The sequence below is a fragment of the Aphidius gifuensis genome, linkage group LG3 (assembly GCF_014905175.1).
Source record: "Aphidius gifuensis isolate YNYX2018 linkage group LG3, ASM1490517v1, whole genome shotgun sequence".
Classification (NCBI taxonomy): Eukaryota; Metazoa; Arthropoda; class Insecta; order Hymenoptera; family Braconidae; genus Aphidius; species Aphidius gifuensis.
This window is the reverse complement of record NC_057790.1, coordinates 5605570-5621803: the sequence shown is the minus strand read 5'-3', so window position 1 is coordinate 5621803 and position 16234 is coordinate 5605570. Positions and strand designations below refer to the sequence as shown.

At 27.9% G+C, this 16234-nt stretch overlaps 1 long non-coding RNA gene across 4 annotated transcripts in view; it reads left to right on the top strand.

The window, feature by feature from the left end:
• LOC122851641 overlaps nt 1-16234 on the top strand; it is a 130161-nt gene that overhangs the window by 36725 nt on the left and 77202 nt on the right. For all 4 annotated transcript variants that reach the window (XR_006373718.1, XR_006373719.1, XR_006373722.1 and 1 more), the window contains exons 7-8: nt 1139-1377; nt 9387-9715. This is a non-coding gene — a long non-coding RNA (uncharacterized LOC122851641). The remainder of the gene's footprint in view (nt 1-1138; nt 1378-9386; nt 9716-16234) is intronic.

Below are 16234 nucleotides of genomic sequence, written 5' to 3'. Positions count from 1 at the left end.
ATGCTGGTCAGCACTCACTGAATGCATTGACAAATTAAAAAAAAAATATATATAAAAAAATAAATATCACATGATGGCATAAAAGTTGTAACAGTGAAGAGAAAAATTCAAGTATAAAGTAGTGTCATATGGACTGTAACAGTATGTGATGATTTTCTTGTTTTTATAATTTTTTATTTATTGTTTATTTTTTTTTGCATTATATACATTAATATATACATAAAAAATTTTTGTAATGTACTTATTGCGATATCACGTCTTAGCACTTATGGACAAAGTGAGTATACTTAGACAAAGTATTACCTTATGAAAATCGCTTAAGAGCTTGGTTGACTTCCAACGTTTTGCTTGCGGCAAAATGTTGCTTGACAATTATGCGATATAGGTGTCAAGTGACTTTGCTAAATCATACATGTATATCTATCTTGCTCGTTCTTTTACACTTGTAAAAAATTCTATTATAAATAAATATTTACGTGAGTATCAATTTGTATATAGTCACTTCTATGTTTCATGATAAAGTACTTGAAATAAGCTCCTATATGATGAAAAAAAAAAATAAATAAATGTGCAGTAATACACGTTGTTATAAAAATTTAAAAAAGAAAAAATTAAATTGATACTTTTAAAGAAGAACATTAACTCTCATCTTAACTTTTTGTTTTATTTGTATATACTCATATGATATGATTATCACGGTGGTCATTGCATTAAGAAGCTCAATAAATATATTAAGGATTATATTAAAAATAAAAAAAAAAATATATTTAATATGATATGCTAATTTATAAAACTGACGAAATATTTTTATTATCAAGCTACTATATACATTTATTGAATGGAAAAAATATATAAATAAAAAACAATAAGAAAAATATCTTTAGAAATTTAATTGGTTATTCGTGGGTGTTGGAAAGTTTCATGAGCTGATGAGTAATGAAATAACATAAAATAAATTTATCATTATAATTTTTTTGTACTTAAATAATTTTTTATTTCATTATTTTACATTTATTATTATTTTTATATTTTTGGATTTGTAGGTTTTAACGTATCATTATCATAAAAATCTTGACCATTATTTGTATTTGTTTTTTATATATTTTTTTTAAGCATCTGAATTTTTTCTTTGTTACAGATGGAAGTTGAGAGAAAAAAAATAAATAAAATGATTCATGAAGGCTGTGATCGTAATGTGAGCAAGTAAGCGGACATTATCGGCTCGTTGAGAGTCGTCATCAACTCTTGAGATGCATTTCAGGCATTTTAACGTGAGTACTAACGGACAAAGACGAATTATAAAAATTACGTTAAAGTTCTAAAGTGAGGATGTAAAATGAGTACTGGATATATGATGGTGTTTGACTAAATATAAAGGTATGTATACTGCTTGCTTGTTAAATTTTTTTTTAAATGAGGGAGTAAAATAAAAAAATAATTATTACTTTATATATATTGTCGACATTATCAGAGTCAACTTGACGATATTATATATATACACATTTATACGTAAACCAAGTTGAAATAACATAGCCCCTTCGTGTACTAAACGTTTATAAATGAATCATTAATCGTTAACTACTCACATATAAACACGAATCGTAATACTATTCGCTTATAAACCGGAAATTCAAAGGTCCAAGACACATTTGAGCTTTCATATATAGCTAGCTAGCTTTTCTCTTTCTGTCAGGACAATAAAATTGAGGCGGTCTTTATTACTACTACCCCCAAAATATCGTATCCACCTATTGAAACGTTGAATCGTTTTACTCGTTTCGTATAACATTAATACGTTAAATACATTTATTTTTTTTATTTTTTATACTTTTTTTTTAACGCATTTTATATTTTATTTATTCGTTTAGCCAACCAGTGGGTTTGTTCCTTTGTATTATAGTACATACGGGACACACTGAATCCGGTTGATGGAACATGTGCTCGTAAAGAGGTCACTCGTTTAATTTCAAATACCAGGGATATTTTAAATTCTTTGATTTTATTGACTCGTACGCATTTTAATGCACACATTGAAAATTTAAACATTTTGTTGTTAAAATTATACACACACACAGTACATTAATTTAATTGACCCTAGATTTTTATTTTTTTTTTAAATTTTAAAATGACATTTTATATTACCAGAAAATAATTTTGTATAGATTAAACCTTTTTTTTTTTTTGTTGTGATTAATATAGTCATAAAGTAATAAATCATGATTAAAAATTTGCATTTGAAAATATGCAGCTAAGATAAAAAAAAAATAATAATTTTAACTGAATATAAATTTATGATTTAAATAAAAATCATTCAATCGTATTTTTTATTATTATTATATTTATTTTTGGTTTAGTTGGTTTTATATTTTTATATTACAAGACCCTAAATAATCGTAAAATTTGATAATGAAATTTAATCGAGTTCAACCCTTTTGAGAGAATATAGTTTTGTCTATTGTGTTGAATAGTAATACTTGGTTTTTCCCATTCGATTTCTCAACACCCATTTAGTTTATATTTTTTAATGGACAATTACTCGAAAAGCTCTAAAACATATGCCTTGAATGCAAAACATCAAATAAGTGAGAAGGATAAAATATATATCTTGAGATAATATTAACAGGACCAATGGTGATGGTATACATCAACAACGCTATAATTCTTCTTTTTTTTTTTTTTGTTTTTTTTTTATATAGTGAATGATGATGTGGCTATTATTATTCTGACACGTCATTAACCCTGGTTTGAAAAGTACCCACACCCGTACGATTTATAATGTACCAGTTAATGTTGTATATTATACAAATAATGTTTATAGATTTTTTTAATACCATCAGACAAAACTCTAAAATCAAAAATACAGCTATGGGTCGCGAAATAAATAAAATTTCATCGCTATAGAATCATGAAACTTGTAATCTAAGCATACCCTTTTTTTTTTTTTTTATTTCACAAACCGTTGTACTATAAAAAAAAAAAATCAACCATATTAAAACCCAGATGTTTTTATATGTATATTTGGGAGGACAAAATCTTGGTAAACAAATCTATCCAGTTACCGTTTACACCTATCCATTAAATAGAAAAAAAAAATACATAAATACGCACAGATTATTAAAGTTTAAAATAAATTGATAAAATTTATAGTTTATATTATTTTTTAAATAATAAATATCTAGTAATTATACTAGTAACTAATTATTACAATTATTTTACTTGATATAAAAAAAAAACAACATGTATATTTATTTATTTATTTTTTTTTGCTTCTGACATTTAAAATAATGTATGATGAAAAGCAAGAAACCACACCTCAGTATTTACAACTTATGCCTTTAGGCTTGCCATTTTTTTGCATTAGAGTATACTTACGTTTTTCGTTAGATAAATAACTCGAGCTCAAGATAAACTTAGAGACGAGCTATATAGAAGAGAAAAATATAATTATATTAATATGTTTATACACATTTATTTTTCTTTTAAATTATATGAAAATAAAAAAAGTATCTAAATAAATAATAAAATTAATTAATTTAAATTTAATTCTATTATTTTTTATAAATACAATTTTATTTTTTTTTTTGCCATCCGTATACATTGAACAAATTATAATTGTGATGCTAGAAATGAAAAAAAAAAAATAACTGAATGATAAAGAAATAAAATGATAAAAATAATACAAGTGAGTATGGTTAATATATAGAATCGTGGCCGGTACAATGGGGCAGAAAACAAGGGAAGGCCCGAACATCAAAGTACCGGAAGTTATGGGGGATGGTGAACTTTACGTATCCGGCGTAGACTGATAATCATCTGAACGAAATACTTTGTAATCGTTAATTACAAGCGCGTTCTTTGCTTGCTTTGAAATATGCAGTTCAAATAAAAAAAAAAATATCAAATAAAAAAAAATAAAATACTACAGTTAGGGATCCATGAAGAGTACATAAAATATAAATAAAAGAATGAATAATAAAAAAAAAAAAGTCGGCATTTTACTTACCTTCATATATATAGAAGAAAACTTGTCGCAATGCCAAAGTGTACATACCGTATATATTTTTTATATTCATCTCTGTTGCATTATTTTTTTTTTTTTCTTCTGATGAGTTGATGACGACCTTCTGTAACTCTACTCATTGACTTCCGGCCCATTAGCTTCAAAAACCCTTTGCACTCGATTTCAATGTTGTACGATTATTTTTCATTCATTCATATTGAAAACAATAGGGATATATATATTTTTTTTCTTTTTTTGGATTAAAAAAATAAAAATAAAAATATGAATAAAGCAAAGCAGATATATATAAGAATTTTTTATTTTTCTTTGATGTTTTATTTTATTTTATTTTTTTCATTTTTTTGATTTTTCATATCTTTCAAATTGACAATAATGAAGGAAGTATATATGTCCCCCAAAAAACTTTTGATATTATGGTATAGAATGAATTTTCATTTCTCAGTGACAATTGCGTGGAAGAAATGACATATATATATATACATTTTCTTGGTAAAATTATATAAATATACATGTATATACTTGAAAAGACATCGTCTGCAGTCTCATTGAAGCAATCTTCGTGGCTGTTTGGTTTGAATATCAGCTATACTTTTGAGAGTTAAAGAAAGATAGAAGGTGTCAAATGAGGCGTCCAAAGATTCTCCAAAATTTTACTCAAACTTCTCTTATATATATACCATCTTTCTCATTCTATTCTGTATTCTTCAAGTGCTAAAAAGTTTTTTTTTGCTTTTACTTTTTGATACCCACGGGGGTCGGATACACGTTTCAAAATAAATGAAGCGCATGAGAAACGAATCGGGTTTTTCGTAGTTGTACAGTCAAGAGCTGGCAGCTATCACAAAATTTTTTAAGAGCATGGGAAGGTTAAATAATCGCACGCGCCAACGGATATTCAACGAATGATAGTGAAAAGAGCGACGAAAAACAGACACAGACCGGAGATGATCCTCAAGGTTTCTTCCTGATGTTGACGCTCGATTGCAATCTTATGTAGTGTATATTTATGATATGGAAAAATTCCCTATATATTTTTGAGATAAAAAATAAAAATAAAAAAAACAAACTAGGGACTAACAGATCATTATATTAGTAATGTGATGAAATTTTCCACTTTTCCATAAACCAAATATTCTGCCTAAAACCGAAATGTCAAACACAAACAAGTCCAATGAAAATAAATATGCGTGTATAGAATAAATTCTTGGTCTTTTATACATTTAGTGTTAATAAGACCAAGTAATCGATGTATATATAATAAACCACAGCAAGTAAGCACAGGCAAAACTTAAAATGTCAGTCAAGTTCAGTGGCCTTGATCTGCATATATTAACTTCAATTGATTTAATGCAAAATTATTTTTTGCATTTGGCTTTAATTGACATAGTGCAATTACTGTATTTTGGTATAATTAATTAATTTATCTAAAACAGTTAGAGCAAATCAAATTAACAGACAAACATCCGTGCACTGTTAATGAGTATATATTAAAGAGCAACACACATTGTGCCTGAAGGGAACTAAATGATAAACGATGTATGCATCTCAAGTTGTACTCGAGTAGATTATTATATTTTTTTACAAATTTAATCGTGTTTTACATGATGATAATGATGACGATAATCACTGATTTAATAAATACATGCTGTATTTTTTTTTAAACACATTATTTTATGTTAAAAAAAAAAACCAATAACTAAAATAAATATTATCATCATCATGATTATTATTAGAGCAAGAGAATATTAATGTTGATAACCCATATGGAGGTGTGAATGAGAAATCCCACCGACAAGCTGATCACAGTTGGATTACGTGAGAATACATTGGACATATATTGTCAACATGATCATGCACAAGGACAAATGGATAGAATGGATTAGGCTTATATGTACATATTCAAACTACAATATATATACCTATATAGTTTGAAAGACCACCCATGGGTTACAATCCAAATGATGCATTGTCTTCAATGTGGTTCTGCAATTTGAGTAAATTGGTATATACATATATGAACTATATTTGCAACATATATATATCAAGATATGTATAAATAAATAAATGACAAGAGATCTAGACATGCGTCTAGCTTGTGAACGTTAACAGACATCAGGTGGATATACTCAAGATGGACCATCAACTGGCTATGTGAGCTAGGTAGACACGTTGACGTCGTGATGATCATCAAAGTCCACTGCTTTTTCATGACATTGGGGTACATGTCTACTATATTACGATCATCATTGCCAGTATCTGTATATGTCCACTCGTGTCAGCTATATTATAATCCTGTATATTGCTTGAAGTATATATATATTTATGAAAACGATTTGGCATATTTGGGTTACGAGACTGGGTAGATAAAGGCGCATATATTTCTCTATGCAGTGCATCATCCAGACATAAATATCCATAGAATTTTGAATTAGTTGCAGTGCTTGCTTTTCGTTATTACGTCATAACGACATGAACACCTGGAGGCAATTGGTCGTATTCGATTCGACCAAAACCTGTTATCCGATTTATTGCTCGTCTGCCAGTTTTGATCACCTCTCAATATGATATAATACAACCAGACAAATTAAACAGAACATTAAAATAAAAATAAACATAAGTCTGTTTAAATAATTTTCGATAATATTTTTTATCATAATTAATGACCAAAAAAAAAAAAACATATATATTATTGAAGATTTGACCAAGCCTTGTTGTGATAATTTATTGTTACATTGATATGAACTTTGCGTGATTCAATTATACAATATATTTTGTTTTACTTTTCATCAGTAATTTTTTTATTTTGTTTATTTTTCACGTTGAAGTGTGTATGATAGTGTGTGTGATGATAGTTGATAAATAAGTATACATATATATTGAAATAAATGCAAAAGCACACAAGGTGCAGTCTGAAAGCCGTAAAGATATCTCAACGGGCACCCGCACTGACGTATCATAAAATATGAAATGTATTAGATTGATAAGACCTTACTCGTTGCTTCTTTACTCACCAATCTCGACTACCAACTTGCATTTTTGTATTCACTCACAAAGTTGATATTATTTTTTCTCAGTTGAAGCACCATACTACCATCACCAATATCACTATCATATCACTCGACTGAATGCAAGTGGACGGTACTCATGAAAAATATACGAAAAAAGAAAAAATTTTATATAGTCTCTATTTTTTGTTTTTTCTCTCTTTATTTATGAATGACGATAGAAAGAATGAGAAAGATAAGAAAGAAAAAAAAAGGGTATAGAAAATAAACCTATTTACTCCGAGCTCAGCATAATATCACGAGCTTTATAACCAATAAAAGTTACAGCTGACACTTTGCTGTTCAGTTGATATGCGTTTTTCTTTTCTTCTTAAAATCTTTTAGTCTTGTGGTACAAGACTGTGAACAAAAATGCTACAACATGGTTTTTCGATCTCTCATTTTTTTTTTTTTTTTGTTTATATATATTACACGGTTCTCCAACAGATGAGTAATATCAAACTATTTATGAGACCTTGGATGAGTCAAGTCGTTTTCTTTGGCTTTTATTTGATTTATTTTATTTCATTTTATTTATGTTTTTTTTTTTTTTTTTCTCTTCATTTAAAATATATATGAAAAGTATAAAAAAATTTTTTTACAAAAGATACAGACGAATGAGGAAGAACAAAGACAAACAAAAAATAAAAGATGCTAATGGCTTCAAAGTAATAATTATTTAACGACCGTCCATTTCATAATCACGTTTAAATATATATAAACCAAAAGAGGGCTATATTTTTTTTTTTTTTTATTCATATATATGTGTATAAATAATGGTATATGTTTATCGCACTTTATTATTATTTATTTTTTTTTGCTCAATATTATATTATGTTCAGCTATACTGAGTGTATTTATAAATACGTTAAACGTATCATGATATGAATATAAAAATTTATCCAACAGTTTTGTATCATGAAATGTATTTTTTTTTTTTTTTTTTCATTTTACAACATAAGAAGGACTCAGTGAGGATTTACTTGGCAACAAAATTATTGCATGAATGCACTTTACTAACTTTACTAATATTTTTATATCTTTATTTGTGTAAAAATAACAAAAAAAATATAAAAGCCTTTTTATCCTTCTTTGGCCTTAAACAAAAGGATATATAAGTTTGTTTTTTTTTTATATTTTTTTGCTGGACATTGAGCTCAACATTGATACGTTGGCAGTTGGAAATTTAATGTTTATATGATCATAACTTTGGACATATACAATAACCAGGAAATGGACATTTATGAATATAAGAAAATAAAAAATAAACCACATTAAATACTTCATAATAATCGGTTACTGTGATAAAGTGTGTTCTAATAATTAATAATAATTATTATTACGATAGGCAGTTTTTTTTTCATCGTATTTCTAACACAATTAATAATAATAATTGAGAGTAGAGTACATATAATACAATACTTGACAAATATATATATGTGTATTAACAATAATACAAATGGAAAAAAAAAACATATATATATTAAAGTATATTTTTATAGATTTATTTTTATGAATCGTAAAATTTTTATATATGAAATATATCTACAGATATGGCAATTATAAATATTTGCTCAGAGATAGTTAATATCTTCATTTGGCCAACAAATTTTTATTGTTTTTGTCCATCAGTTACGACTATAAGCTTTCATCGAAATTCACAAGACGTAGTGACATTAAAATTACGACTTTTCTCTTGCTGACTATCTGTATACAAAAGTTCCCTTATTGCCCTTTTTTTTATTTTACGTTTTTTTGCACCCTTCTGTGGATGGGTTTATACAGGAAGCCAATATTGGTTGTTTTTTTTATATTTTTTTTTTTCATTCGTCTTTCTACTCTTTACACAATGTAACTGATGTTGAAATTTGCAGAATTGAATACAGTTGTGAAAGTCAACGACAACGACTTTTTGACTGCGTCATTTGAAAAATTTTCTAGTTCTATTTTACTTTGCTTAAAAAAAAATAAAAAACATTTCCGTGTGTGATTCTGATCGTTTTTACGGTGCAGTTTTATGGCATTGAATCGATCAAATTGTGATAGAATAATGTTACTCCTCATTCTTTTTGTAATAATATATTTTGTTTTATTTTTTTTTTTTCATTTTAAAATGAAAATGGAAAGTTAATGTTGCGTGAAATACCGTCAGTTTACGTATTACATTTAAAACTTTGGAAGCTTTAAAATTCTATACTTTTTGTTGTTTTTTATTTTTTTTCAAACAGTATTTTTTTTTTATTTTCATTTTGTTTGTTTTTTATTTATTTATTTTATTTTTTCATTGAATAATTTATCATATCAAGTTTTGTCTGTTGCAGAAAATAGTCTAAAAAGTTTTCAAGTGATATGAAAGCTACATTTTAGAGAAATTGGATGATAAAGGTCTTGCTTGTGGTGTATGTTGTATATTCAACTGACTCAACCCTCTTGTTTAACGTAAAATTGTTGTGATATCTACACCCCTTTTCACGAACGGAGCCCGCCCAATGAGAGAATAACCAAAGAAGATAGTGTGACGACGTGATGAATGTGACAGTTAGATTAATTGTTGGCTACCGCGTTCATCGGTGCGTTTGTTGGTTTGTTTTCGGTCGAAGAGAAGAGGAGAGGAGGTGTTGAAAATCATTGCCAACGTACGAGGAATTTGGTGAGTTGCATGTTATAATTTGTATATATACCACAGCCACATAACCACAATATTTGTTACAAAGCTTGGACTCTGTATATTCACTAATAAACTATACACTTTTATTTTTATTCTACTAACACTAATGGAGATTAAAGTAACAACCGAAAAAAAAACCAAATATAATAGTTTATCAACAGTTTTAACAACTTTCAATTTAGGCCATAGTATTTTTTTTTCTTCTAATTATTTATTGATAATACAAAACAATTGCAATGCTATTAGAAAATTATTATTAACATCTATATATCTATTTTGCAATTTACCCTTAAAAAAAAAGGTCTCTATATTTGTGCAAAGAAAAGGGAAAAAAATTTCTTTGTTATTTTGTCAGCAACCCTCAGTGTCTTATTTCGGCAATTGGTTACTTGTGTTTTCTTGTTCCATTTAAATTCCCTATCACAACTTCTTGTCGCTTTTTTTTTTATTATTGTCATCCATACAACTTGGTCTCAAGGATCGTTGTGTTACAATGCGGGCATACTAACCGCACACAGTAACCCCAAATGTTTTGCAATATCTATATACGTGTGTTTATATGTATGGGTAGAAATCGTGCCTTTTGGACTATCCAATATCAATAAAGATTTACAAATAGAAGCATCAAACCCCGGGGCAATGTTGGGATTTCGGACATCCTGAAAGCACCATCTTGTGACACGTGGATCGTGACAGGATCAAAGAAAACGTTTTGTCCTAATGATTGTCTTTTTCCTTTTTTTTTTGAGAACGACAAACTGTCGACCGCAATTGGCTAAATCAGATGAAAAAGCATCCACCAACATACATCCAAATCACGTTTCATATCAAAATTCAATTTTTTTTTTTATTCAACTTTATTATCTTTACGGATTTTTTTGTTTCGTTTTTTTTTTCTACACCGCAATTTTAGGTCATTTTATGATCACCACTGTGTGTGGTGGTAAGTGAAGTTTGGGGTGTAACTCGATTGTTCGGGAAATCGTAATTTCATGATTATTATATTACTTGCGATGGCACCATAACACAGGCGACACCGATGATGAAGTGCCGACGGCAATTTCAACGCTCAGCAAGTTGGATTTATGACTTCTCCCTCGTGGCCCAAAACCATATCAGCGAGGGTTTGGAGAAACAGAGTGATATAGTTGGTTTTAGTTGTGTTATATATATATATATATATATCGAACAAATTTAGCGCAAAACAAGAAACAAACGACTATGAATATTATATGTGTGTATGATGAATATACACCTTCATGTATTCTCTTGAATGGCAAAATTTTCATGAAGATTATGACTTACGACAAGTAAGCAATGGTTTACATGGTTTTTAGTGATAGTGCTGGTGTTGATAGTAGTAGTAGTGGTGGTGGTGCTATAGTTGAAAACTTTAACTACCCAACCTCACGGCTCATAACCCTGTTATGACCCAACCAATTTCATTTATTATTTTCTAGTTCCCGGTTCAAGAAAAAAAAATATAATATATAGATATCGTCTTCTTCATCGTCAGCTTTTGTTCCTTTTTTTTTTTATCTTTTTATTGATATCAATGTTAGTCCATTGGGGATTGGACAACGAATAAAAAGACGTAAAAAAAAAAAAAAGGAATGAATGAAAGAAAAAAAAAAAATAAATAAGCTTTGAAATACAAGAAATGGCCAGACGCGTAGTGCGAGGTTGAAGAGGCAACCAACACCATCCGTACCAAATACCAAACAGCTCACAATGATATCAGTTACCAATGGCGATGGTCACTTTTGTGTGTCGATTCACTGTGCAAGTAGTCGCGATCTCCGATCCTACTAAAACCTCAAAGGAAAATTGTACCGTCCAATTCACCCTGACGCTACAATCTGCCCCTTGTTATGTCAGTATAGGGTGACTCAATGGATTCCAATCTGTTTTTTTTTTCTTTCCCTTTTTTATTTATTTATTTTTTTTTTATTTTTCTTTCAATCTCTTATTTTTTTATACTCTCTACCGCAAGCTCACTGATCTCAATACATCTTGTCACTGTGCTTGATTCCTGAGTGTGAAAATAACAAGCTCGTCATTTCTCTGTTGCGGATTTATGGGTATACCGCATGTTTTGTAACATCTCTAAATTTATTTACGGCTGATATGATGACATTTTCACATGACTAAATATTACAATCATTAACAAACTTTTAAAACTTTTTTTTGGTCTTTTATAGTATACAGTATATATAATAAAATTTGTTCATTTTACATTTATATAATTCACAAAGTGAAAAGTATAATTTACACTTCATTAGTAAACATATTTATTGTTGCAAATTAACATGAAATATATATATTTATAAATTTCATAAATTTAATAATATTTGTGGCAAGCAATATCAATTATTCTATTTACATTGTAATAATGTATTATCAATTTGAATAATTAACTGGTAAATTACCTGAGGATATTTAATATTGTGGATTTACATTAAACAATATATTACTGTATTAACAATAATAATTTTACAAGTATTATTACATTAATATAATGATTGTAATATTCATTGATTAAATTATTACAATGCATATTTAATAATTCAATTACTGGAAATTTAAATAATGGCTTTTTTTTTAAATTATCGACTTTATATAAATTTAAAAATATAAAAATTAATAATATATACTAATAAATTAAATGCTTGGTGTGACAATTATTTAATAAATTTTACATGAGCTTATATTTTAAAATTGATTTAGTTCAGTGTTTTACACCCTTTGAAAAGTTCTTATGATACAGATACAGAAGAACAAGTTGAAGGGTAAAGTGTAACAAAACGTTATAAAAGCGATGATTCAGACACAACCCGCACACCACTTTTCCTGTTCTAAAATTTGCTTGTGTAAAACGCGTCACTCAAGAGTGTCAAATTGTTAGAAACATTTGGCTTTCTCTTATGCTCTCTCCCTTATCACCCTTTTTTTTTTTTTTTAACCTCCCTTTTAGCTTTGACAGCCACTTTAAAATCATACTGATAATGAAATTGAACCACGTAAGCTTGCTATTCTTGCTAACACTGTTTCTATATATATAAATTGTCATCAAAATAAAAGAGAATTATTGAACAGATGCGGGTATACAATGGCAACTTTGCTTGCTGGCTCAACAATCATCATGAAGCGCAAATGAATTTAAAGTCATGTTTAAGCTTTTCTAGCGCGGGTTAAATAAAATGGGGGTAGTATTAAAGTAGTCGTGGTAAACGAATAAGTTAAGGGATAAATATTAAAAAAAAAAAAAGGAAAAGTCTTTTAAGGGTGATGTTGGCCACTGTAAATTTTGCACCGCGGTGTGTGGCAATTATTACGAGTCGATCGCGCGTAAACGATATTGTTAGTTGACAGTGAAAGGGTTCGTTCCAGTGTGACGAGGGAAAGTAGAAAAAAAAGTAAATGAAAAAAAAAAAAACGGATAATATTAATGGCTATCCTTGTCGACTTCGATGATCTTCACTAGAAATAAAAAAAATTCATCGGTTGATTAAGCACTGAGTATTTAATAGTGAAAAGAAAAAAAAAAAAATATTAATGACATTTGAGTGGTTTATTTTTTTTATTATTACTGGAAAAAAAAATTTAATACATATATAAAAAATATTTATCTTTTGCTTTTTAAAAGGAAAAAAAAAAAAAATTTTTATCATCAATTATAGCCAGACAGATTATATAATTTATAAAAAAAAAAAAAAAATAAAGGTATATAAAATAAATTTTAATTAAAATTAACAATTTTAAGAGGCAATATATTTATCTTATTTAAGCAGCTATCACAATGGCAATGTGCAAATTAAGTCATTTGCATTGTTGAAAGAAAATAAAAGTGACTCTTATGCTAAAAGTATAAGTCATTTTATATTTTTACAACTCAACTCTCATATAATATATAAGACCATTAAAACTTTCAAAACTACTATACCACTAAATAATAGTGTTGTTGTTAATTTTTCAAGTTTCTCATTTTATAATTATTTTTCATAGTATTTTGCATCATCATCTTAAAGTGCTCTTACTTTTTGCTATTTCAAATGAACAATGTTAAATGTTTACTTCAATATTTTCCTTATTCTCTTGGAAAATACAATACTGTCTTGGTATTTTGAGTAAAACACAGAGAATTATTTATCATATCGTTCTAGGAAAGTCTGTCATGTGTCTCATTTAACGTTAAAGATCGTCCCTTTCCTCTGTATACATGGTTTACGATTTCAACTTGAACCATTTCATTGTTTTTCTTTGTATATATATGTATCTAAATGTGTTCACAAATGTACATTCATCTACCTGTTTGTTGGAAAATATATATACATTCAACAAAATTTAGAGTACAAACACGTAATTGTATATCTATGTCATAAAGAGAGAAGAAGAGAGAAGGAAAGAGAGAAAAAGGACTTAAATGTTGTGTATGCCAATGAGCTTAAAATCCACTCATTCCTCTTTGTCTATATATTACACTGTGTGATGCCTTTCTGGCACCATTCACATGATATACCCATATGACCAAAATGAAATTACAAACTCGGTAACCAGCCTATACATTTACGTATTTTCCAAACTTGATTAACACGACAATTCACAAACGATTATGGACATTGGACCAACAGTATTCACCATCAATGCTCAGTGAGATTAGTTTTGTTGTATTGTATTATGTATATTGTTTTTGAAAATACGATTTCTAGTTGACGTTGTGTGTGATAATGTAATGGTTGTTGATATCGTATGCATATATACATCTGATTTCCATTTATGTTAACGCAACCATTACCACTATACCAAAATTCAATGACAATGAGGGAGGAGATTTTGTGTATTTTGTTTTCATTGCTCATTTCAACATTAATGATTTTCTCCTTTGTTATTTATAACTCATAGAAATTTTTCATTTTCTCGTTTTAGTCATATACTTAAACTCGACATGATCAACACATAAATAAATTTTTTATTATACTTTTTTTTTAAATTCAGATACTATATCCAGATTGTTTTTAATTTTTCTAAGTGAATTGGTTTTATGATTTTTTGTTTTTTTTTTTTTTATTTTCACCATTCACAAGTGTCAATTTTATTGTACCTCATTTTCACTATATATATTTTAAATTTTTTATCTATTAACATTTAATGTTTTTTTGTATTATTATTTTTGTTTTTATTTTTATATTAATATTGTTATTTTTTTTTTTTTTTCTATTTTTCATTTCCATAATTTAATTATCTTGAGTTTATGACACGCAGAAATATTGCCAGGTCCAATGCGCAAAGTGTTAGAGTCACATCGGCCGTATAACGTCTCACATAAATCCTGTGGCAAAAGAGATATCGTATTTTGTACTATGGGTGTATATCATTTTTCTCTTTTATATACAAAAGTACTATATTTATATATATTACGGAAATTCATCGTCATAAAAGTCTAGATCCAAAAGCACTTTTATATATTTCAATAAATATTTTCCTTTATGTATGTATATATAATATTAAAAATAATTTATTTATTTATTTATTTTTTTTTCAATTTTAATATCATTTGTATCGTTTAACAGGTATCTTAAAATCAACCATTAAATTCACGGTATTTTGTGGTAATAAAAATGTGTTTTTAAAAAATCGAAAAAAATCTTTTAGGGTGTATATTTGACGAGCCATGTTCATGTATATATCTTGATATATTTAAGCGTAACGGGAAGTAACATCAGTTGGTTAATTAAAGCACCAGCACTGTTTAACAATAAAATGCTATTCAATAAAGTATATATGTAGGCACGTGTGTGTTTTGGTAGCATCTAAAATAACAAATTTGTATAAAAAGTAAATTAAAAAAAGGGACAAGGTTGATGTGTATGTGTTATATGCTTGTGATGAATGCACGGATGGATGACCATTGCTTTTAAACCAGGTGGCCGTTGGTTAACCGGAAGTGAAATTCCGATGTTCACCGATATCATGAATTTACCACACGCATATTTGTTGCCAACCGTTCACTCGATACAACACTACCCTTGGTTTGGATATCATTCTACAGGGGACACAATATAACCAGTCTATGGAAATGAGATCACGCAAAGCAATGCAACCTTGGGGGCAGGCAAAGGTGAGAGTGCCTGGGTAGAAAAAAAAAAAAAAAAAACATTAAATAATAATCATTATTATTATAATAAAATGTACAACATATGAAGAAGATAATCTGACACCAATGTCACCCCAGAAAATTTACAAAATAATTGGTTTTTTTTTTTTTTTCTCTCCAATAGTATATAATAGTCGCCTTGACAATGAATCTTGGATAAAAAATTTTTTTTTTTCTTGTTGAATATATATTTATAGTTGGGTTAGCATTATGAATACATGACCCAACATCAATCGAGAGGGGAATATACGTATTTTGTTACCACAAACACACCTGATTTTTCCCTACCATGATGATGCTTTTTTTTATGAAAAAAAAATATTATCTACTTTACTTTGATCTTGTTT